The sequence below is a fragment of the Paralichthys olivaceus genome, chromosome 9 (assembly GCF_024713975.1).
Source record: "Paralichthys olivaceus isolate ysfri-2021 chromosome 9, ASM2471397v2, whole genome shotgun sequence".
In the NCBI taxonomy this organism is placed as follows: Eukaryota; Metazoa; Chordata; class Actinopteri; order Pleuronectiformes; family Paralichthyidae; genus Paralichthys; species Paralichthys olivaceus.
The window spans coordinates 14072341-14098852 of NC_091101.1; the positions used below are offsets into that span (position 1 = coordinate 14072341).

General features: G+C 40.3%; 2 long non-coding RNA genes across 3 annotated transcripts in view; one reads left to right on the forward strand and one right to left on the reverse strand.

The window, feature by feature from the left end:
• Positions 1 to 26512, reverse strand: part of LOC109632228 (uncharacterized) — a 105456-nt gene that overhangs the window by 29021 nt on the left and 49923 nt on the right. The window lies entirely within an intron of this gene.
• Positions 2277 to 7564, forward strand: LOC138411538 (uncharacterized). Its single transcript, XR_011244159.1, has 2 exons — positions 2277 to 6496; positions 7129 to 7564. It is a non-coding gene; the product is annotated as an uncharacterized lncRNA (long non-coding RNA).

Genomic DNA, 26512 nt, shown 5'->3' on the forward strand with positions numbered 1-26512 from the left:
CCTGTCAGGTGCTCACTCAAAGGGGAAGCATGAAATGGGTTGGGTTTTCATTATACTATAAAAAGGCAAGATGAGCATGATGAAGCGATCTAACAGGAAATTATATTAGAGGTGTTGGAGAAGGGGAAGCTTTACTCCCACTGTGCCTATTATTATCTGTGAAAAATGATTGCAATCATATTCTTAGAGAAACAATTAAAAGTTAATTTATCGTCAGTGTTAGATTAGTTACCATGGTACCATATCATGAAATGTATTGTTGCCTTAAAGTTTAATATAACTTTAAAAAATGGTGGTTTGTAAAAGACACTTGTCATGCAAACAGCTGAGAATTTTTTGTGAACATTGTATAAAAAGTACACTCATGTCTTCATGGGCGTTCACGTGGTCGTGCCGGTTGCTCTGCTGCACGCAGGTACATGTGCGGTAACCAAAGGCACGGTAGTAGGCACATGTGTTTCAGAGCAGGAGGACATTCCTGAATGCCACATCAACCCTACCAGGACATTAAAGCTCTGCCTAAACAGACAGTATCCCGCCTCTAAACCCTTATTAACTCCTACCAGTGCACGGATTAAGTCCTGGGATCCAGACAGCTAACAACCCTGTATGCGTCTGGTACAAGCTGCTCACCCATTCACAATGCTTTATGACTGGCTACAACTCACAGCCCCCTTGCACCACCTCCCGCAGGGGTACATTAGCAAAACAAGTGATTAGTTGAAGGGGACAGAAGTGGGGAGAGAGAGAGAGAGAGAGAGAGAGAGAGAGAGAGAGAGAGAGAGAGAAAGAGAGAGAGAGAGGAGACAATGGTGTATTAGATTAGTGGAAGATGGAGAAGAAAGAGGGAATAATAAAGATATTTTGACTGAGCGCATAATGTGCACTTAATTATTACTTATACAAAGGTGAATATGGGTCATGCGGACCCTTTGGCCCAATGACTCTATCCAAATACAAAATTCTGGGTTGTTTTACTTCATTAAAAAATATTACAAAAAAACCCATTCTAATATTTGGGATGGATGACGTTGCTGATATCTGTTCTAATAAATTAGCAAAGTGAAATACTGGTTTAACTCAGATCACACTTTCGTTTGAACACAAAAGGGATAAGAGGCACAGAAGCGTGCTGTGTTGTGCATTCACAAGTCATGGACCAGTACACATGGAACAAATCGTCTCTGAGTGAGGGTCAGTACATGTCACGACTCACAAAAGAGCAAAAAACTCATGAGGAATTGCAGCAGACAAAATTACAAAATAAAAGGAAAAAACGGATAAAATAAAGTTAGTAAGTAGTCGACAGTGAGTCACAATGTTTGTTTTTTTAACTCAGTTTTGTGATTCATTTTGTACCAGTGAGCCTGTTTTGTCAGTGAGAGGGATATGATGCAAGTTGCCACTGTCAGCAACTATCTTGCAATATATTCCAGGGTGTGGGAAAATGCTTCACAGCATATCTTGCATAACTGTGTGCTGAGATTCCAGTCAACAATTGTCACCAGAATGTCAAAGATAATGAAAATAAAACAACAAAATAGGACTTGAGCAAGTAGGTCAGACGTGCATCCCCCTCAAAGCCAGACTTGACCTGTTACACAGATTTCACATGTAAATGAGAAGCACAGCACAGTGCATACTTTAAACTACGTATCTGAGAGAAAATGAGTTTCCCCACTCACTTTACGACAACTGGAGCACAAAGCCTGAACCACAGCTCGTTACACAACCAACATTGAGTCCAAGGTATAGTAACAGAATAATATACTGTGCAGTCTCTTGTAATCAGGGACGTGATTGTAAAACAAACACGTATTGACCTTCTTATCATAATAACCTGCAGACCTAAGAACTGGTGCACTTGTTTCTTTTACTCATTTTTTATTTCAATCTGCTAATTATTAATCAGTGTGAATGTGGGAGTGGCCACTAACAGACAGGCAGGACTTTGTTCAAATACTTGTATAGTATTCAGCAAAGAGAACTTGAACATGTAGCCATGAAAAGATAAACTTGTGTTCTGGAAGTTTATCTCATGTGACGCATGCTGAACTTGAATGCATATGCTCGTCTACTGTACACACATACAAAACCATGCACACACACTCTTATCAGGTTTTATGGTGTTGTAATGACAGAACATAATTACTGCAGAATACATCAACCCCTAGCACTGCAAAGAGGCTGTTTCATAACCCCTTCAGCACGTCTGCCTTGCTACCAGCAGGTTTTTTTAGGGACTAATGTTTGCCACCATGTGAGATGTTGTGACCTTGTTGCCAAAGTTACATAATGGTCCCAGACTGGTGAAAAAACAGATGACCAATTAATTAAAATGTCTCCTTGCAGAGCAACACAACAGCCGCTCCTCTGACAGTTCCAACCAGTCCAGACCAGTGCAGCTGCAGGTGAGAACATGGTTTGTTTGTGTGCATGTTGGAGTTCCTTCTGAGTGTGCAAACTCAACTCCCTCACACACGCGCACACACACATACCTTGTACACATATCGAAGCAAGACAACACAAAAATCAGTAAACCAGTTACAGAATGCAGCGCATAGATTTTGAAATGACGCAGCAAAAAGATGAACAAATAATGAAAACAAACAATGTTGCTTAACTTACAAAATCAATAACGCAGCAGACATTACAAATATAGAAAAAAATAATAAAACAGTATTAGAACTATTGTTATATTTTTTATTTGTATCTACAATAAATAAAAAATTACATTTCTCCAGATTACAAACGTCACAAAATCTCTTGTCCTCCGTCTGTGTGTGTGTGTGTGTGTGTGTTAATATTATAATGTACGTTTAAACATGTATGTTAAAATATTATATTCATAATACATTATTCTGCAGAATTGAATAGTCTAAGGATAAATACATACTATAATCATTTTGTTTTTTATGTCTGTATGTGGGTTACTGTAATGAATGTACTTATGTAATCCGGTGTGTGTTCATTTTTGCGTGGGTGTGCCTCATCTCCCATCCCAGCTGAGATCACAGCAGGTCCATGCAGAGCGAGCCGACGCCCTGCTCAGGCAGGGGTAATCCTGAGGTGATGACATTTCAGTCTGGTATACACAAGCACTGAGAAGGCTTCACAGGTGTGACAACAGCAGCACTTCTGCACAGGTCTGAGCTGAGATATGCTTACGTAAAACCTCATGGAGCACACATGCAGATGGCTTCCTGTTTACCGATGTCTGTGAGCTACATGTACAAATGCTTTAACCTCTATGAGTGTGTGTGCACCGCAGCCCCCATCAACATTATTAAAAACATCAACTCTACTGTATTATAATGCCCCAGAGCACTGTGACAAAGCTATTCAGAAAGTGGTTATCTGACCTTAATGGAGGCTATGCATGCTGGCTTGGGAGGATTGTGACATTGACATAAGAAAGCTCAACAAACAAAAAAACAAAACAGGAAACTTTCATTGTTGCCTGGTAAGTTTCAGTAACCTGTTATTAAACAATATCAGAAAATGTTGTAGTGTATTTGCTCAGCCAGATCTGGTAAGATATTAATGTCGCAGGATGAAAGAGCTACATCACTGCTCATAATCCTTTATGTTGTAATCACACCTTTTAATGTTGGTTGTGTTTATAGTGCCCTCACACAGAACAGGAAGTGTGCTACCTATGCAATAGCTGCTCTGGCACAAAGCAGTGGTTAAACAAAGTTAGACAGCAGCAGAGGACCAAGGTTCCTCTAAATTGGGCTCAAAGGAGTAAAGTTTGGTTCTTCAGGGCTCATGTCTTTCTGTAAAAAGCCTGTTTTGTACCTTAGGACTTTAAAGGCATCAGGCAGCGCCATTCCACAATTTAGTGGCAGACACAGTATACACAAGCACTGAGACGCACACAAATACATTCCCATAATGATAGGTATAGAAGTAAACACTCAAACCCACACATAGGCTCCCATGCACACATACACACAGTAATGTATGACTTCCATCTCATGCCACCGCCTCCTCTCACAAAATGATGCCACTATCCACTCAGCAGAAAAACGGGTGAAATTTTTTTTTAAATTTAAAATTTCATTAAATCCCAGCATAAAAACTACAATATTGAAATGGCCATGGAAGTGTGCACTCACTCATCCCTTCAGATACTTTTGTTAAGTGTGTCAAAGCTGCAATATAAAACAAAGAAAACTTTACCTATGAGATTTGTAAAAACTAAAATACAGAAACAAGCAGCTTATTTTGCGAGTTCCAAATCGATACCGCAAACGAACGCACACCCAACCTGTTGTTCGGTTGCAGCACAGTCGCACTGCGAGCACAAGAATAGCTCCTCCGGCTTTTATACCTCTGCAAAATGCAGAAGTAGACCATGTGACAGTGAAGTGACATCTTGGGGTGGTTTCCCATCACGCCCCACTGATGTGATGCACAGCACTGGGGTGATTTTCTGTGGCCATAAACTTCTCCTATCTTTGACAGCAATCTAGAACAGTGGCAAAAACGACTCGGGCCCCTCAGACCCCACCCTATAGGGTTGCTCCAGTTCCTATAATAATGTTGAAATAAATGTTAGAAATCTATTGTTGATTTCTAAATTTACAATAGATGCCCTGTATTTTTTTTACTTCTTTGTCAGTATGATTCTGCAAAATCTACTTAACGGATTTTCCACGAAACAAAGGATGGGGCATGAGCCTAGCAAGAACATATTTGAACTGGACAAAGAGGAAGATCCAGGAATCACATGCTTTGCTAAATAAGGTTTGGTTGCTTTCCCAGGGAGTAGATTACTGATCTTAATGAAAAGAATCAGGCATATTCATGGGACTGATATCTAAGAGTACATGTATTTGCAGCTTTACGGTGCTGTTCATAGACGAGAGCTTGCATATCCCAGACTACACTGGGTAGAAGACATGGACACAGCATGGAAAGGTCACCAGTTCATCACAGGACACACCTGTAAATTTGCATTCATGGAGTTTAGAGACTGCTGCATACTAAGGTTGGGCAATTCACTGAAAATGTATGGAAACCGACATTTATAACCTCTATAATTTTTGCTTGTGTCAGTTAATGTTGTTAATACGTTCCCAACTACCTGCATTCAGGAACTGTCGGGTTTCTACTATGTCCTGCGCCTATCACCCTGCTGCATGTCCTCCCTCCTCACTCACCCTCTGACCTGCACTAACATTTCACGTTGACAATAAACACCAACGCTAATCAGAAGTTTTTAGGACACGTAGGCTACGGGACTTGAAGTTTACTTTGTGTTTATTTGATCAATTTAGGAGTTACACAACATGAGACCTGGCGTGCACAGTCAGGACATCAGGGTTAAAGTGACCAGAATGATCCGGATTCATGATCCGACAAGATCGATTAATAATAATAATAATAATGTGATGAGCGAGATGGACGAGGAGACACACACACATACTCCTGCAGACAGGAGAGAAGTTCTACCTGCAGATTCTGATTCTGTTATAAGATCATTCATTAATCATGATCGAGGTAAAAGGTTGAAATATTTGTGATATTGATTTGAAGTCATATCGTCCTTACACTATCAGACATGCTGAACCACGGAGCTGGAATTTGAAATGATCACATAACAAGGTAATAAAGGAGGTACAGTGTCATAGACCAATCAGCCACTACATTAAATTACCAGTTACCTGCTTTCTGTCGAGGCTGACACTAGTTTCTTTTCCAAAGAAGCATGACCCACATTTGGTAACCAGTGCATTTCCTACGTAACCTTCGTTCCTGTTCAAACAAGCCAACCACTCTTTCATCCTCCAAAATCTTATGAGCATAAATTACATTCACTTACAATAACTGGAAGTGTGTGTGATTGTTAGTCAATGTGGCAATAGTCTCAAACAGACTATTAAACTGAAACTCAATCCATGGGGGTTTTCCAGCAAGCAATTTACTGTACACACCTCCTAGAGCTTCAGTGTACACTTGTTTCAGGGAAAAAAGGTTCAGCCTCATAGTGATTTGCCTCAGCTTCAACTATAAATGTTTCCTTTGAGCAGTTTGGCTCAAACTCCGAGCAGGGGTTTATTTGTCTGCCAAAGAGAGGAGTCTCCTATGGGAACACTAAAAGCCAAACAAATGAAAAGAGATTGGGCAAGATTACGTCCCAAAAAAAATCAGCTTTATGGAAGCTGTAAAATCACGGCCAGGCACTACTTGTTTGTGTGCGAGTTAAAGAGCTGCTGGCAGCTGGTGGTAAGTTGTTGTGAAGATACCGGCCAAGTTGCTGCATGAGCTCGAACATTATTGATCTATCTGGAAACGGGGAGGATTGTAAGAACCAACAAACAAAATGTGAACACACATGCTCAACTTCACGCATCCATATTCCTCTTCTGCAGCTGATAAATCTGTCTACTTGTGTCTTTCCTCTCCACAACTCAATGCTGCTGTCTTAGGACAACAAATCTTCAACAGTCAGCTTGATCCTGGGAGGACTGCCAGAGACATAAAGCAGGTGCAGAAATCTGGCTCACGCCACACTCAATGGTTATGGAGGGAAGGCTGCGGTAATGGCATGCTGGCACGAGTCACTTTGGCTGCTCTACAAAAGACACAAGTTACTTAAATGTCACAGCTTTGTAACGCCACATTCATGTCATCCAAAGGCTCGCCGCTGTTTTTCCAACCCTTGCATATCCAGGAAAAGTCAATTCAGGACTTATGTTATTGCCAGCAACACTTCACTTCCCATTCATTAGGTTCCACACATTCAAGCCTGCACCATTTATGACCTGTATTTTGTAGTTTCTCACTGGCGGATTTTTTTGTTTTGTTTGTCACCATGAAATCCAGATCAACCACATGCAGGACATCCTGTATGTGAAGAGACACATTTCACTCTTCTAACAAGCTGCATTCAAACATTGTATAAGTCTCCCACTTGATAGACAAGAAGCTGCTGATGCAACGTTACTACAGAGACAGGGGCCATACAGGTAGTATTAGTGGGCCCTCTAGAGGCCTCAGGCCTGTGCTCACATCATTCACAGTTGTCAATAGTTGTTGAGCAGCTGTAGCAGTCTAGCAGAGCAGTTGTGAGGTATATTATTTATTAAAAGTGCTTCTTTTCTGCCCTTTATTCTTCAGGTCTGAGCCCAAAGCATCACTGGTTTCCTGTCCTGCTGTAGTTCACAGCATCATCAAGCATCACATGTGTAAAATGTAAGAACCAGCGGAACCTTGAACCTCCACAACCACTGTTTTTATTTTGCTTGTATCCCGATACAACTGCAAGTATTTAGCCAAGTGCTTTCTCACAGCTGTCTAACTTCACATGTTTTATTCTATCACATCTAATTGTCAAATAATCATTGGAGTCACTTCATGGATGCACAGTTGCACTCCCCTGCAGAGCACTGGTTGAGTGATCTGGTATCAGTGAGCCCCCTAGAGGTAGATATTTTAATTGCACCCTCACTCACATGCCCACAGGTTGCATCAGTTACCTGAGGATGGAACCAGCCTGAGCTGTCTTATATCACGCACAGTACAAAAACATTAAATGACTTCATATGTTAATGAGCGCCTGAGTGTAAGTGTGTGTTTTGTGCCAAGTCTAATTGTATGCACTTCCTAATTATCATATAATACATTTTCTTACACTGCAAGTTTGTACTTTATTTCCTCTCTGAATTTGATCCTGACTTTTTATGGGTTTGAATTCAATCAAACTTACAGTGTGGGTGGTCCCACACTGCTACAACCATTACATACTTTTCAAACAGTGCCAGATAAGCTTTAAATGCTTCTTGCTTTTTCTGTGCAACAGCAGAAGCCACAGCTGCATGAGACATAATGGACATATTATTCTATGTTTCACATGCACTTTCTTTGCCCAGTAAAAGCGCTGATTAGAAAAAGCACTCTACGACCTCGCCTGTCCTAGCACACTGCGTCTCCCTTCTGCAGACTGGCACAGCGCCCAGACAACTGCTGCTTGCGTGCCACCACTGTTTGGGTAGATTTGCATCTGGGCTCTAGAGATGATTCACCAGTTATCGTTTGTGTGTGTCTGCCAGTGTGTGCGTGGGAGTGTGTGTATTTCTATCACAGTCTACCTTTGGGGACTCATTTTGGACAAAGACCAGTTGATTCACAATGGCTTGTGTGTGTGTTGAAAACATTCTTGGGACCCGTCTTCCTTATGAGGATAAAAAGCAACACTACTTAACACTGTTTCTATGTAGTAATGTTGACACATAGGAGTTGTGTGTGGAGTGCAGACCTTTCAGAAACTATAGAGTAAGAGTACAGGAAATCCGTATGATGTCAGTAGGGTGGACTTCCCAAATACAAGAAAAAACAAACAAACACTAAGAGGGTGGAAACAAGCTGGCTTTATTCCTGCATGCTTGGGAAATGGGCTTTCGTGACCAATTCATATATATTTTAATGTGAGAGCCAAAAAGGGATCCAAACACCTGCGTTAACTATCCCAGTCATCATAGGGCAAATGCATTTCAAAGCCCTTCATGTTAAGAACAGTGAATGTGCCAGTTGGTGAATGAAGTTGGCAGTGGTGGAGGACATGTTATGGTTCCCGAAGGAGGATTTTGGAGTTTTTTGACCCTGTTACACTGAGCTCATTTCTACCTTCAAAGAATTCATAATCACATATTAAACTCTTTCTGAAAGCTAATGTGACACAATGTTACTTCTCCTTATTGCAATAAAGTACATACAACGAGCAGAGGAAGTAATTTCCAAGCCTTGTTATTGCAATGATCCTAATTCCCCCCCTCTGGCAAATCTTGTTGAAAGCATTTTGAGCAATGATGGATGTCTAACAATTTCATATTAATTAAGGCTTATTTATTATAAATATTTTATTGGGCACAGTGACATTTGTTCATTTTATTGCCTCATTACACGCCAGTACATGAGGGACAGTAAGAGAGGTGGTCACATTATCATGCACATTACTTGCAGGTTTTTTGGAAAGTCGATTTATGGAAATACTGAAGTTGCACTGTTGCCCTCTTTCTCTTCTATCTCTTTCTCACTTTTCATGTGACCTTGTTGTTTTTTAAGGTCAGAGCAGATTTGATCTGGGCAGTAAAACACTACAGCAGACTTGGGCCATGGGAAAACTTGACTCTAAAACGATCAATCAACAATTTAATCTAATTGTAATGTCTTCAGTAGATAAAATAATCACTTCAGAGCAACTGAGGACACGGCATTTGATTATGTGCTGTTGATTTGTTAAAAAAATTAGAATAGCAGTCCTTATAACTTAAAATTTCAAAAAGATTGCAATGGAAATGTGAAAATATGGTTTCTTCGCTAGTTTATTATGCACAAAAAGGTGCAAACTAGTAAATATTTAGCTTTGTTATAACGCCGATATAACACCGATAATAGCACAGGCCCCACTGTAAGTGCACAGCAGCCCGTTTAGGAATGCACACCAACTCTCAAAATCTATTGTCAAATGAGCATTAATGTTGACAAAGAAAGTCCAAGTATGCTGTGGGGCATAACTTTTACATTTTGGAGTTTTGTCTTCTCTTAGAGTTTTGGCATCGGTTGTACAGTGTCCACAGTGTTTCTTGATCTACCGGCAGCAATGGTGATTCAGAAGGTAGAGCGGGTCATCCATTAAACAGAAGGTCGGTAGTTTGATCCCTGGCTTCACCCTTCCATGTGCTAAAGTGTCCTTGGGCAAGACGATGAACCCCACATTGCCCCTGACGGCTGCGCTGGCAGTGTATGAGTGGTGTGATTGAGAAAGTGCTGCATATAACACACATGAATCTGCTTGACTGGGTGAATTGTAGAACTGTCCTGTTAAGCACTCTAAATTATACTATAAATTCAGACCACTTACCATCTAATCAGTCTCGGGCCAATACTGGCATAGGCTACACATTACTATATAAAATAACAAATAACCAGTATGCAGCTGTATATTACCCTATGATATATTCCCACTGTGTAAACCCACCCCAAATTTGAAAGTTAGCATTCTAGCATTCCAATAAAAAAACATTTGTGGCCATGTTTATTTTCTAGGTTTTTACCTCTTGTTGGAGTTGTTTTTTGCCCCCAGTGTGCTTCTCTTTCAATGAGCTGTGGCTGTGGGAGGATGGTGCATTCTTCCCTACAACTGGAGCTGCTGCTGTGATATAAGGTCAAGTTGGCTTAGCTGCAGTCCCAGTGTGAGAACACACAATATCAACAGCCTTGAGTCTGTACTCGAAAAACTACATAAACAAATGACTTCTCCTATGGGGTTCTGCATGCCTCGGAGCATGCCCTCTAACCTTGCTTAGAAATACCTACAGTATACGTAATTAATGCTCTCTTTCTATTGCATAATAAGGTTATGATTTGTGTATTCAGTATGAAATCCCTTTCTTTAGAAAGGGAATTAATCTTTTCTTCAAACAAGAGATCATGCTCAACATCCACTTAATTACAAATTGTCCAACCATGATGAAGTCACATTAAAATACAAGTCAGTTCAAAGCACAGTTCAAACATTGGGTTTGTTGCACATACTTTCACATGATGATTCTGTGCCTGAAGTAAATGTAAGAATGAAGAATCCATGCAGCATTTCACTGTATCAGCAAGTCGAATAAAATCAAAAGTTCTTTCTGTGTCTCTGTTGAAAGATAACTTCTGAAATATGTTCAACTAATGTTTTATGACTGATCGAAGGAAGTCTTTTGGCCACAAGCACTAATTTACCATTGGAAAATATGAGATATTTTCATAAAAGCCTTTTCAGCTTAGATTCCTTTCACTGTCAACAGATGCACGACATCCTTTTAGTAATGATGTCTTTCTGTAAGTGAAGGCTGGTATGTGTGTGTGTAGGTGGTTTTCAGCCACTTCCTTTTGTAATAACCAACCAAGGACAGCTTGTTCTGAATATGACTGCTTTCACTTTGTCGAGCAGCCACAGAGAAGTTGATGACGAATGTGCAGGCAACATGTTTTCAGTGAGTGAGACAAAGGCACGCACCTTTAAAAATGAGCCTCAAGGTGATCTAAGACAACTGTGCAGGGAGCTCCATTTATTGAAGCCACTTTTTCTTTTACGCAATTGTGCTGGATTGTGTTCCTCTGAGACATGTGCAAAACAAAACACATCCACACAGAAACACATGTATAGACATACCACAGAGGTTCTGACAAAAACACGAGCACCTCCCTGCCTAAATGTGTTTTGTCAGTTGGCATTGTTGACATAGACTAGTTAATTTCACAACATTTCATCCTGCAGCTCATTTCCCTGTATGTCTCTAATCTGCATTGTCACCACAAGGGTGGTGAGCACAATGTGCCTCATCCTAACATTTTGTGGAAGATTAGTGATACAGTGAACAAAGGCTGCTGTTTTGGCTGACTGGCAAGGCCTTTCATGGGTTTAGTGGTGGCTGCTCTGTACATTTTGTTCAGCTGTGGGATATGTCTGCCGACAGCTTTGTCTGCCTTATGGGTCGGTATCATACAGCCACTCGAGTCGCTGCACAGACACACCGTCGGAGATTTTCCTCCTAAGCCTAAATATCTTCCCTGGAGAGGAGTTTTGCCAAAGGGGCATCTGCCTTGTTTTCATGACCATTTACTGTTGTGGAATTAAACAATTGCTTGATTCTAAGGAATAAAGTATTCCCCGGATGGTGGCAGCCATTATCACTAAGTGTTATCAGCTACACCAAAGCTTCAGTGACTGTGATGGTTGCTTTGGGTTCAAGTAGTTTGCTGGGAGTTGCTTTCAAAACCTGTTTGCCACATTGACGTCACCCTGAGACTACAGAGAAAAAAAAAGGTAGATGAGCACTTGGATAATAATTGATAGATACATTGAACTAATGTGGAAGACAGTGCTCATGTATAATCTGATTAAGATCAGTTATTTCCATGTGAATCTTCCTTAACCAAAATAACACAACAGACGTCCCTGAATGTTTTGTAATGCAGTTGCAGAATTCACTTTCAGCTGAGCTTTTTAATGTGTCACTTGCATGCACAAAACCAGCAGGGCACATCTAAACCTCTTGTTTAGTGACAGCTTCAAACTCATGCACACATCGCACAAGCGCATCTTCACATAGAGGCCCGCATGATCCCGCTCCCGTGCGATCGCTATTTGATCAGCAACGCTGATAAAGACACCTTAGCACACACGGCAAAAAGCTCTTCGTAACATAATCCTCTTAGTGCTGAATTTTTGAAAACTTTTACTATCACTGCACCAAGCTGCACAGCGACAAAACAGTGAGTGTGTATCTGCTTCTCATTCCATGGCGAAACTAACATGTGCTTCCTCAACATATCTGTCCACAACAAGTAGTCCTGTGTGTGTGTGTGTGTGTGTGTGTGTGTGTGTTTTTCCTCACTGTCTGAGGTCATGTAGTCCACCAATAAAGATATACAGACATAGATGTTGGCTAGTTTTGTTTAATTACCACAGGCTGCAGTATAGAAAATGATATGGAATCCGAGTTAAATGCGTTTAAAGAGTTGACACAGGAAAACATTTGATTACAATAAACAGGCCTTGGACAAAAGCCCACCACAGCTCATGCTTGGACGCCCTTTATTATTCTCTCTCAAGTTCATTAAAGGTTCAGCTTTTAATTCCTTCATTGTGGTGGACACAGATCAACTGTTTACATGGACAAGGACATTCCTTTCAGCCGGGAGCCGTGAAAGTGAAATGTGTTGTTTTTCTTTAGAGGTGTTGGCCTTTAAGCTACTTAAAACTGTGAACATCACGTGACAAAATGAGGAACGATGGATGAGACGAGAACAAAATGTCCTAGACACTGGGTTGAAACTAGGTCAGGAGGTTTGGAGGTGAAGCGTGTGCCTCCTCCTACTGGTGGTTGTATGAAGTGTGCATGGACCATGATAAAACCAACAGTGGTATTTTTATTTTATTATTTATCTGGTTTATGTTTTGTGAAGCAGTTTGTTTTAATACTGCTGAATCAAGTTTAACAAAAACACCTTGAAACCAATTATGAGTGGATCTTTTAAGTCTTACATGTTATTTCTTTACAGGAAAGACACATAAATGTTTCATATTTTATTTTTTGTGTTTGAGCTCATAAAACATATGCACGGTTGCAGATTAATTGGAATTCAAAAATGTGGAAAAAATATTGAGATATGTTAGCAAATTAAATCTTCTGCATAAACATATTTTCTGTACTCTTCTAGAACAACCACCTGTGCATACTGCAGGTACAACAGTGCATGGGCTGATCATTACTTGGGAAAAGCACAACTAATAAAATTTGTGGTGGTCATATGTGTAAAACAAGTACTGAGGAAAATAAATGCTTTAATTGTAGTTATTAACTTACAATACAGGGGCAGTTTTAATTTGCATGGAGCTTGTAGTCCTTAAAAATACTATAGTGATTGATGAAAATGTGATTTCAATATGCATTTCAAGAACAGCTTTGCATTTACTAAGTGGTTTGTAAGAACAATGTTTCCAGATTAATATGAACTACATACACACTTAACTAGAATGGCACTCAATAGAGTACATAAAACAGTCTCCCTATGAAACCACACATTTAATTCACTAGATACAGGTTTTAAATTGGGTCTGTACCAAATCTTCCCTTAACATGTCTAATGTTTTTCATCAAGATGCATGAATTAATCTGCACCAAAATTGAATGCCTTCTTCCCTGACTCAGATCACGTCCTTCCACCAAATTTCGTGAAAATCCATTCAGTAGTTTTTTCCTAATCTGTCGAACAGACGGGTGAAAACATGACGTCTTTAGCAGAGGTAACGATACAAAAACAAATCCAAAGATTTCATGTGAATGTAGTATTTTTGCTACATTTGCTGATCCGAGGTAGTACTCTTACTTTCAGCACTGTCTGAATACCAGTCTCAGCAGTCTATTTCAGCAGTGGCCGAACATCCTGACATTTGCACCATACTCACTAATAATTACTGCTGTAACTGCTGCTTCATTCCCTCCATGTCTGGGCTACACCACTTGTTGGATGCCCCTCTGCACACTGTTGTAGCGAGGCTCGCCTAAACCTTATTTATTTGCTATTGACCTGTATCACCACCACCACCACGAAAGGCTAGTTTGTTTTCTGGACGGTCTGGATGTGTTTTTCGTTTAAACGCTGAAAAAACAAGTCAGAATCCCTGGAGAGTAGCTCTACTTGAGCTGCCTGGTCAAAAACCATTATACCATATTTAAGCTCCCTCAGATCACACAGCCTGGCCATTCTAAACTCAAGCTGAGCCGCCAATAATCCTCTGGACCCTGTTGGTATGTACAGTCCAGTCTCTGCAGTGTGACATTTTTCACCAGCATCACATTATTTTGTCTTTTACTGCAGCATGTGTTGTCCTTTGCTGTGGATTACATTATAATAAAGTATCTATATAAAATGTAATGAGCAGCTACTGTGAAATCATGATACAGGCAATGTGACAAAATGTATTATATTTACTTTACACAATTTTGACTTTAGTCCCAGTCACTGCAGTGTAATTACTGCAGAGCATGTTATCTGGCTTCCACTGGATATGTTTGGAGAGCATGTCCTTCAATGCTCTCCAAGGTCAGTGTGTAATAGATGTGTGCATGCGAACCTTATCGTGCTATCTTATTGATAACGAAACTTTTATCTCTGAACACATCCACCGCCAGAAAAGCAGCGGACACAATGTGCTCTTGCTACAGGAAAAAACAACATGAAACAAGGTGAGCGTGTTTATGAAAAGAGGAAACGTGGTGCACTGCGTTATAGAGTCAGCTGCGTGCAGATGGAGAGATTTTAGTTCAGGTCAGATGAACATATAGACAACACAACTAAAATGTGCTGCATATTTTGGCTGCATTACATAAATGTGTAAAGCTTATACTCTTGACTGCACTGAGGCGAATGTGAACATTTGATGGAAAACTGATATTCAAATAACATGTGGTGGTTGCCTTCTGGAAGTAAAGAGCGTGTGTGGTTCTGCAGGAAGGTTTAAGAGACAACAGAAGGAGAAAGGGACAGTGGAAAGAATTTATAGGTGAGGCAGAGACACACACAAGGAAGTGGGATTAAACTGTCCCCGGCCTCTTCATCCAGACACTTTGTAGTCCTGACCTCGCACGAACCAGACTTAGAGTTACTGAGAGGGGTTAACAAGGGGAGTAATTAAGGAATAAAACTATCTGCCAGCACTTTCTTTCTTGCCTTCTCCCTCTGACTTTTCCCTCTCTATCTCTTCACCGTTGCTCCTCCATCATCTCGACCTCCCCTCTCCCAGAGCCCTTTGCTGGCTCTGTGCTCGGCACTAATCTGGCGTGCCGTTCTCCTCCTAATTTGTGGAATCATTACGGCAGTGATTATCTCGTAGCACAGTGTGCGCGTGTTTAGGAGGGAAGATGGTGATGGTGTAGGGATTTTTGAGCTATCTGGGTGCATGCAGCTTATAGCTTGAAATACATACATTTCTTGTGATTCCCTGCTTAGTGCAGCAGAGGTTATCTTTAAATGAGTGCGATACAGTGATGCCTGGGTAAGTGAGCCTCACTGAGCTGCGTCCATTTGCATGCAAGTCACTTTTTTTGGCCTGCTCAGTGATCATCCATCTCGTCGGGTCATTGCCACATAAAGGATCTGGTATATAAACAATAACAGTACAGAACAACATTATTCTATATGAATCTTTTATAGATTATACTCCCATCTAAGGACATTATTCAAATGTCTTCACACTTTTTGGTCTGGTTGAAAAATGTAAGTTATAGTGAAATAAAGAAATTATAACGGCAAAGTCAAAATGATGAATAACTGTAGGATGAAATCTTTAAAGTTACTGTGTCAGAAGACGACACCGTTGAAATGAATTAGATTACATCGGATTCTTAATCAGGTCAAAATTTATTGAATATCCAAAAATCCTTTATAAAATAAATCCCTCACTTATGATTAAATTAATCGAAAAAAGACTCTTCCGCCATGTATCGAGTTTTAGTGGAGGAGAGAACTGGTTCAAATAATTAATGCTGATAGATGACAAAACACAATTTTATAAAGATCAATGACTTGTGGGAAAATTTACAGTCTCCTGACAGAAGTGAAAATGTTTCTCTATGTTAGTATTTGTATGAAACTTCACAGCCTCCATGAATATGAATGTGAGTGATTTATTGACTGGACCTCCTACAGGTCGCCCCCTATCCTCTGTCCAAACTGATGTAGAACTGGGATCCAGACCCAATGCTCCTTAACGAGTTTTATCATATAACTAAAATGAATAAATCTTACAGAGCTGCATGATTTCCTCAGTTTAGTGAGTAGTTGCATTTCAAATTCCCACATGGTGGCACTAGAGAGCAGTATTTATGCCTGTGTCTATGATTTCATTTCTCCAGCCATCAGAGCCATGTTCACCTCAGAGAAAACTCAAGTTTGCTCTGCGGTGCTGGTCACATATTTACTACAACTGCTGGAACCGTGTGAATAGGCACTAAATCACTTATCTGACCAGCAAAATTTAAAAAAAAAATGTATATTGGGATGAGTGCTACTCTTACACTTCATCAGGAATTTCAAGTTTGAAACTGTAGTTTTAAATTTACAAAAATGAAAATGTTATGTTGGGAGAAATACAAAGAAATAAGTTTAGGTGGACAAAATGTGTGTGAGAGTATAATATAATTCTAAAGAATTAAATATTATAATAAGAACAATAAGAATAATGTTAATAAATGTGAATTTTATGGAAATTTGTGGCCCAGGTTCTCAACTTCAGAAAAAACACAGAAAACATTACATTGCTTTCTTTGTGTGTACTTCAACTATAAAGTGTACATACAGATGGTGAAGGTGGACGTTTACAAGTTACACGTTCGCTCAGAGATTTAAATTTAATTCAAGCTGAGACCATTGTGCAGAGCTGCCTATGGAGCGGTACAACAGGACACCGAGGCTAAATGTTCAGTTCTGTTGGTTGATGGGATTGTTCATTATCCTGCCTCTGATAGTATAGACACGAGCGTGGGAGGATGCTGTGTCAGAGTGCTGTGAGGAGCAGTCCACTAGTTACGGATGAATTTAACTAATTATTCAAACGTCCCATTAAAAGCATGTTGTTTGCTCTCAATGTGACCCGAAATAAAATGTGTGGAAATGTTTGTGCCTGGAAGCTTTTTCAGGAAACTTTGTTTTAATAATAAAACATCCACTTGTGATAACAGACTTCTTTTTTCTTGCCCCTGCCCACTCAGAAATTCCATCCTTTTGGCACTCGCTGCCTGCGATCAATTGCTAATTCACATACAAGTGGACAGGAGTCTTCACTCAGACCAACAACTCAAAGGCACTAATTCAACAACCGCTCGGCCTATTGGTATCCCAAGTGGCTGTTTCTTAAGATCCCTGGTGACCACACGAATCTTTGGCAACGTGATTAATGTCCCCCACACACAGGACTAGAGTTGCAAATAAAGAGACGCCGATCGATAGCAACTTTATTGATAGGCCCAACCAAATAAAGATGACATTTGCTTGCTTTGAGAGATCTTTTAATTTGTCATGCTAAGTGAAAATGTAATTCATTCTCAGGCATGGCACACCTTTTAAAGGCCATATAAAGGGTATTTAAAAGAAAGGGAAAGACAAAGAAAGGCAGACAGCAAAATAGGGAGAACAGAAAAAGAAAGAAAGAAATGGAGAAAAGACAGACAACAGTGATGAAGAAACGCTGGAAAAACAAGTCGCTTGACTGAATAAAATGTTTTGCATACAATGTATTTTCAGTCCACCTGTCATGTTGCCTTTCTATCTCATACGTGCACGAATACACTGACACAGACACACGTACAGGCACAGTCTGTATTTAGAAGAAAAGCTGTGGTGTTTCAACAGCCTTGGTATCAAGTTTGAGCTGAATAAAAGCGCAGACCTCCCTTTGAGGCAGTGTATGTCATACAGGGAACATTGAGCCATCAAGCCAGGCAGCCAGAAGCATTGTTGAGAAATTACACATGAGGGTTTGTGATTTGGCCTTGGTTTAACAAGCCAAGAAGGGGAGGGGGAGAGCTTTTGGATTTTCAAAGCTCGACAAAAAAGAAAAAGATTCACACATCTGGGGAGAGGCTGCAAACAATTTGCAGTTCATACTGAAGATAATGCCCACTTCCCCATTTCCTCCTTGTCATCCCCATCCCATTTCATCCCTCTTTCTTTGCAATCCAGCCCTCCCCATCTCTGGGGCCTCTCACTCCTCCTTCCTCTATCAAACGCTCTGTGATCTGGGCGCACTGTTGGAGCCTCCCCACACTAGCACTCCGCAGTTTGAGCAGCGTTGCCGACGAGGACGCGCTATAGTCGGAGAAAGCCGGATCAATAGGAGAGGATTCACACACACAAAGCTGAGGTGACAAGCAGAGACTGTGAGAAAGGGGAGCATGACCTTTTGAGAATACAATTTAAAACATCTCTCTGACTCAGGCTAAGTTAACTCTGGCACCATGCTGTGCCTGCACTTGCAGATCGTTTATTTTCCTGGACAGTACCAATTGAGAGGGTGGAGGGGAAGAAGGGCTCAGATTGGGATGGAGGTAAGGATAGGGAGGAGGTGGGAGGGGACGTATAGAGACGAGCACCAATTTCAGCGTGTTGTGCCAGCGAATTTACTCATTTTTTCTTCCTTTTACTCTCCAGCTCTCTCTCTCTCCACTCTTAGCTCGTTGTTTTTATCAGTCGTCCTGTAGAGGTTGTTTAAAGAGGCAGCCTGAATGCATTCCTACAGGGCTTAAGAAGAAATAGTCGTAACACACATTCTGGGTTTTCTTCAGGTTAGTTTACATCTTCTACACCAAAGAGATGTGCAATTACAATGAAGCACTGACAGGAAATCTATATTTGTCTATCTTAATGATTTGGTTGGTTCTTTCTGTCTTTGTCTCTTCTCTTTCTTTCGCAATTGAGCACTATTCCCTCTCCGACCCTCGCTCTCTATCTGATAAACAGACAGTCCTAAATGGACAGTGTTACCCCCCATCTTTTGTTTAAGTCTTAGTGAGTTCACACGCACAAACCAGGTAGGAAGATATGAATGCTATTTTAAAACTTGCGTTAATGTATTTAACAGCTTGTATGGCTGCATTTAAAAAAAAAATTAAAACCACTGGCAATCCAAATAAAAATACTGTTCTGATGAAACATTTTGTGCAGAAGTTGGCATTTGGATGGAGCAACTGAAGCGAGAAGCTGCAATCTCTGCTTCTCTGTCTGTACTGTCCCTACTGTTTCTGAACAGTAGGGGGCAGTGTTAAATGAGGTATCTGTTAGAGCGGTGACTTTTTGTCCTCTCAGACTGATGGGGCTGCTGCAGTCTTGTCTGGAGAAAGAAGAAGAGAGGATCGAGAAAGAGAGAAAAGAGGAATTGGGAGGTGCGCATTGCACAACACAACAGTGTATCAAGGGGGGAACGGAAAAAGAAACCGGTGAATTTACATTCTCAGCCTTCTCTCCCTTGTTTTACATCTCAATTGTGTTTGGACAAGCCCCGCTCTACATGCGTAATTACCAGTGACACTGTTACTTTTTCCAGACACCAGTTCAAGCCTTGGCTGGGTGATTAGTATGCCTTGTGTCTCCAGGGCACTCGTAAATACGAAAACCGTGGGCCCTCAGTGTGTTAGCCATATATTTGCTTTGTTTCGCTTTTTCTCTGTGTCCCCATTAACGAGAACTTACTCTTATTCATAGCTCTCAATGAAAAAAGAAGAAGATTCATATGCAAGTCTTATTTCCTCTCTTGAAATTGCCAAGTGGTGAGCATATCATTAGATTTATGAATAATTCCGGGGGATTTGCCATCTACATTTCCTGGTTCCGGCATGTTTGGGATTGAAAATAACACCGTATCACTGTAATCACAGATCATTTGATCTCCCATTCAGCTGGGACAAAAGGGAAATGATAACAGTCACATAAGGGTTTACACTAATGTCTACGACAAACCATTCATGGCAGAGATTACATCTTCCAGGAAAATTAACATTCATTGCCACGCCGCCGAAGATTTAATCAATTTCTCTGCTTCCGTCACATCATGTTATCAGTCTTGAGACGGTAAACAGACAGTAAGTGTCATCTTCCTTGTGGCCCAAAGTCATTTTAACACACATCGTAATGGGCCCTATCTCTCTGATAATGTTTACAACAGAGACACACCACATAGCAATATTCGCATTGGCTGGATTTATTGAGTCAGTGTGGGCACACATCCTAATTTAGTCAGCAGTTAGAGGCTGCCAGAGGAGAATCAGCTGATGGCAACAAATTACAATGTGCAATTTTAAATTCCATATGATCACACAAACATAGACGTAAAAATGCTTATACAGTGTTACAGTGCATCTGTAATTCTAAGCCTGAGTTTTAAATGCATGCAATGTAAAAAAAAAAACTACAAAAAAACCAACTGTTTTCTTTGCATTAATGCCTGGGGTGACCCTTATTTTGTCCCTATGCAAAAACAGCACTTCCTCTAAACGACAAACATCCCTCAGGAACACTGAATATTATTCCCTTCTTCTCCGGACTTGAGTCTACTGCCCACAAAACCGGTGACACATATGGTGACAAAAACAGACTGATTCAACAGACCCCGGGGAGGTCTTACATTTCCTTCCCTCCCATGAGCACTCCATTTGGCCCCTACGACAAAAAGCCATTCTGCTATTTGATGTTCCATGAAAAGCAATTAGCTGCTTGCATTTCCACATGTAAATGAAATGACTTGTTTCCATGGAACCTGCAGGACCTCAAAGACATATTCCTGCTGCTGGCGTGTGACGTGAGGTCTGCCAGCATTAACATTTGATAAGAAGGGTCGTTTACTACTCCCAGCTGCTTGCCAGCACCAGACAGTGACCTTTCAAACAACAGTAAATTTTACAGACCTTTAAAAAATGCACCCTGTCTCATCATCTCTAATGATTTCCTTACTTTGACCATGGTGTGGTGTTTCTTACCCTGTTACATAGCGTCACCCTCGCAAAGCTATCCCTCCATTTCCCCTGCTTGATATTTCAATTCAACCCGCCCGCTGTCTGGATTATTACTCACAAGGAGCTTATTTATTTATTCCCCTTTTTTAGTTCAGCAGAGACACATTATTCACTAAGCTCTATTGGGTTACATGGTGAGGTGAGTTTTTCCCTCGCGCTTCTGTTGCCTCCGAGGTTGTCAAAACACAACCTCTGCTCACACCTCCTTGCAGAGCACAGAATTAGAAGGATTATGGTGGTGACCATCAGCAGTTTATCATTCCTGTGGAAGAAGCTTCTCAACACAATTTGGTGAAATGTGAATTGCAAAAATTGCTCATTGAAAAGTCAGGGTGAATAAAACATAAACACTACACAGCTGCAGAGAGACTACTGAAAAGGTAAAGCGTAGGCAGCATCAGCTACAAAAAAAACCTTGAGATATACAATACTCATACATGAGAGTTAAAAGAACCATTGTGCAGCTCATTCCATTATGCTTTCTGCTCGCCATGGCAACAGCTCAATGTTCCACGTTTTTCTCGAAATCCTTCAATCTGTCGGAGTTTGAACTCTGCTGATATTCACTTGAACGATTTAAGTGGCTTTATATTAGAGTCATAAAAAGTCAAATAGAATTGCACGACTGCTGCTGTCACATCGTGATTGTGTTAAACTGTCAACAGCAGGGATATTATTCCCACCATTAACACCTGCTGATCTGCATCACTGTGAACCTTTTGACTTACTGTCTTATTTTAAAATCACTGTTCCCTTTTGTTTGTTATTAATTGCTAATTTGGAAAACACTTTATATTAGGGAACACATATAAACCATTAACTAGTTTCTTATCAGCATTCATATTAGAGGCATATTGGCTCTTTATTAGTCATTATAAAACACTTATTAATGCCTGTTTTTGGAGGTTTGCTCTGTTTTCCCTGGATTTTGGATTTGGATCTGCCGGCTCACCTTTGGTTCTGTTTCCTGGTTTGGACGGTGTCTCTTTCTTTTGACCTTTGCCTGACTCACCTTGCTGTAAACATTATTTGTAGTAAACCCCTGAACTGTATAGCTCCAGCTCTGTGTCTGATTTGGATCCTTCCCATCGTCATTACACCACCACCTAAGACAGCTATATTAAACTGCAAACTGGAATGGCAGTCAGAGAGCGCATACAGTCACCAAGGCCCAACAGCCCCCCTATGAAACCGCAGACACTCATAATTATCAATAACCATCACCCCTAACCATGACAAAATCTTTTCAAAGAGATTCATGAATTGCTATTTTAGTAGTTAACGCCCTATCTCGCAAAGTTAGAGAAAGATCTGGATCTGCACCAAAATAGGTTCTTCTCTGAACCCACAAAGTTTTGTGGTAATTCATCCAACTAGACAAACAAACACAGAGAAACTCATAACCTATATGACAGAGGTAATTACATATTGTTTAATCAGTAAACCATAAAGAAAATCCGCAATCCAAAATCAGTCATTTGTCTCCTAACATGCTGTACATATTAGTAAGTGATTACTGAAAAAATGGGAGCTATGTAGTACTGAATTATGAAGTTTGGCCATTTTACAGCATTCCTGATTTAATACATTTGATTCGACAGGGTGATTGCAAAACGCCATCAAAGATTTGATTGGTCAACATGCATGACGAAGTGCAACCATCATTAGCCTAGCAAATGATAAAAGAGGTAGAGCACCGTAGCATCAACGGTTCTCTCTCGCCGCGGTTCTGCTGCGTGTAGCGGTTGTCTTCAGGCAGACACCCTGCCTGTGTAAACAGCGAAATGAAAACCAAGCTGTTCTCCACTGATCAAATGAGATTAGCAGCAGAGCTAGCGCCACACGCTAGCACATACACGGAGACACACATGAAGGTGATGAGTTCAAGAACGTCAGGATGAAAGGAAGCTGTGAATTGATGCCGCTGCAATCAAACACGACACTGACGATTATTTTTGATAGTACACTAGTAATTAATTAAAAAAACAGTTCAACAGCCCACTTTGCTTTAGTAAATGGGCAAACTGTGTACAGCGGGAGACTTCAGCATGGTTGTTCTCTGTAGTGTTTTGACAGCAACCGGCCCAGCAGCCATAGAAGCCATGCCTAGTTAGGGAGAGCTGTTTGAGAGAAGCAGAATACTGCTAATTTTTTTCATGATTTTGAACCATATTTTTATATACTGGGCAATCTTCTTAAGCAATCAAATGTGCTTGGGTGGTTGATAACACATTGCTCTGTGGTGTGACAAACTAAGAAAATATATTTTTAATTGCTTAACACAGTCTTTAAGTCACATGTACACCCCTTTTATATGTCTGTTTTAGTTATTCTTAAGTGATTGGCATAAAATCATACAATACAAAATAACTGCAACTTTACTTTTAAAATATATTTTATTTTTCTCTCTCCGACTCCTTCGACAGTATTTCAGCAAATATTTCAAGTGTAATATCAATAATTTAAATATGTAAGTCTGTACATCCACTACACAGAGCATTTTCAATTTAAAGATTTCTAGATTTCAAAGGAGATTAGATTTTGATTTGGACAGCTCAGCATTAATTTGAATTGACCATAACCGTTATTTAAACATCAGAATTGTCTTGAGCTGCAATTGAGATAAAGTATTATCTTGCACACCACAGAAAGTCTATCACAGATATAGTGCAGCCAAGCAAACTCTCCAGCATATTGATGTGGTTTCAACACCTTTTGGCTCCTGCTGCCATCTGCATCGCCAGAGGTCAATCAATTGTTTTGTCGCTACCCGACCTGTTCGTCACAGCAAGAGGGATTTTATGAAAACTACAGGGAGAGTTTTTGGTCAGAATCATCAGCTCCCCCATTTAACATTGCTACAAAATTAAACTTTATCTCATTAGGAACTTTAGAAATCTTGTGACATATATATTTTTATTTTTTCCTGGACCACATTATCGGTGTGTAATGTGGAATAAATGGCATTAATGAGACCAGGGAGTGTGGGTGAGCTGTTGAAAAGTGCTCAGAAGTGCACAGCAAGAAACAACACCAAATAGTTTGACTTCCACAGATCTAAAACCCTAACCAGCTACATTATTTTATTCTATAATGACAAATATAACATGCACAGATCAAAGCAGCTGTTTCCACACTGCTGCTTTAATGAAACACAAGTCAAATGACTAAACCAAATGTCAGACACTGTTTTTTATATATTTGTATCATGTGAAGATTGAAAATTATCAACATCTGGTAAGCTTGGAGTGGGGATACTGCACAATGCCTGCACTAAACTGCTGCTACACTCTGCTGGAACCTGGATGGTCAACATGATGTACCGGACTATAGGTGCATTGGTATGAGGCACTTGGCTCAACTGAGGTGCCCTGAGGAAAGAGAAGAATATGCTTAAGGCTGCACCTCAGGGGTTTCACACTGCTTCCACATGTATATGTACCGTCTAACAAGTGTTTATATAATAAACTTTATAAGAAAACAGAATGAGATGACCACTTAGACTTTTTGTAATATAGACCGGTGACTCACTCAGGTTTGCGAGCATGCTCCTAAGTATATCGTGGGATAATGTCCGCTAGACAACAGTGATACATGGTAGCCTTGTGATAAGACCAATGGGAGTTAGTATACCACACTGCACATGGCTTGATAAATGCGATGTAGAGGGATTTGGAAGGGATTTGGATAGATGTGAGAACTGTATGTAATCTTTCTCACTCTCCTTCAAATGAATCCTTTATTCCTTTAAGCCACATCTGATGGGACCTCCACGGGCACTCAATCAAAACCTTGAGCTTTCTCTTTCACTCTCCCTGGGTGCAGAAATTCAACCAAACCCTTGTCCTTGCAGCACGGTTAGTAAAATAACCTACATGTACAGTAAACAGAGCATAAATAAATTCCTGCCATGGGTGATCTTTATCTTTTTATCACTCCCTCACATACAAACACCACGAGTCACACTCTCCAAACAGGTCATCACATCCCTTCAGGTGTGGCTGTGACAGCAAACACAGCAGAATCCATTGTCTCCTCCCCCCCAATGTCCCTCCTTCTGTGACCTGTTCTATAACCAATAACAGGAGGCTACTGGGTACTGCAGAAGGCTTTGCATTAATTGAGGTCTTGTTTTTTAATGCTGAGTACTGCATATGATTCATGAAGTTAGCTGCAGGGCAATGTACGCTGCATATACCATATGTTACACATGTGAGTGCAAAAGTCTGTTGAAATGACACCGTTAAGGATTACAAGGCATAGATGTTGTCAGAGATCAAGGTTTTAAAGACTCAGTTCATTTTAGAAAATACAATTGTAAAATGCAAATGGGGCTGGTACAAGTTAATAATATTCATATGTCATGTTCCAACACTTGTATAACATCTATTCAAGAACATAATCACACTGAGTGGATATATTGAGTCAGTGTTTTAAAATTTTCATATATCCATGCCAGACGAGATTCATCATGAGTTACAATTTAAATTTGATCAAACACACAATGGGACAAATTGGGCTATTACTAGTTAGGTACATGCACATTTTTCATGTATTTTTCATTTGTCTACCAGTTGTCACATTGTCACAGGTGTTGTAGTGATATATGTTGCCGACATCCTTTTAGCTCCCTCTCTCTTAACATGGACGCCTTTATCTGGTCCAATCTGTCTGACTTAAAGCTTTAACTTTGAAAGCTAAATCTCTCCGGACTGAATAAATGCAGAAACGATGTCTTATTATTTCCTTTTATGGAAGAGCATTCACAACTTATGTGTTGAATTCACTAAACTGTTCAGTTGCTCTTGTGGCATCTTTACATTGCTCAGTCGTTACTAAACAATCAGAGAGATGTCAAAAAAGCAAGAAGGACACCGACATGCAGGCATATGAATAATCAGTCTTTTCTTTTTTTCGGCAGCCTTGCACACAAACAGCTACACTAACTCGCTAACAGGAGGCTTAAATAGCAGTTTGATATTCACCCATAAACAAGAAACCTGAAGTGCTCAGTCGCTGGCTGAGGACCTGCTTGAGATCGTGCTGATGATGAAGGAAAGTTTGTTTTGTTGATTTCCATGGTATGTCAAAAGTTTAATGGTTTAGGGAAGTTGGTGAGGAGAATTAATATGAAATTTAAAAACAAGTGGTAGATAAGGGGATGAGCAAAACCACTGATACACCATGTCCTCTCATAAGAGTTTGTTTACTTGTTACCAGGGACACCACCAGGATTATATTTCTCAGTTTGTACAAAAAGCGCCTTTTTGAAACGTTAGTGTCAACACATTGCTACTCAGCCAGCAAGTGAAAAAGCAGGAGAGAATGATTGTTTTCATATGTTTAGCTCAGGGGGCACCTGCAGAGCTTCAACTGGGAAAAGGGTGGGTGGAAGGTGGAAGTTTACAGACTATTTGTTTACCACGCTGTTGCATCTTTATTCT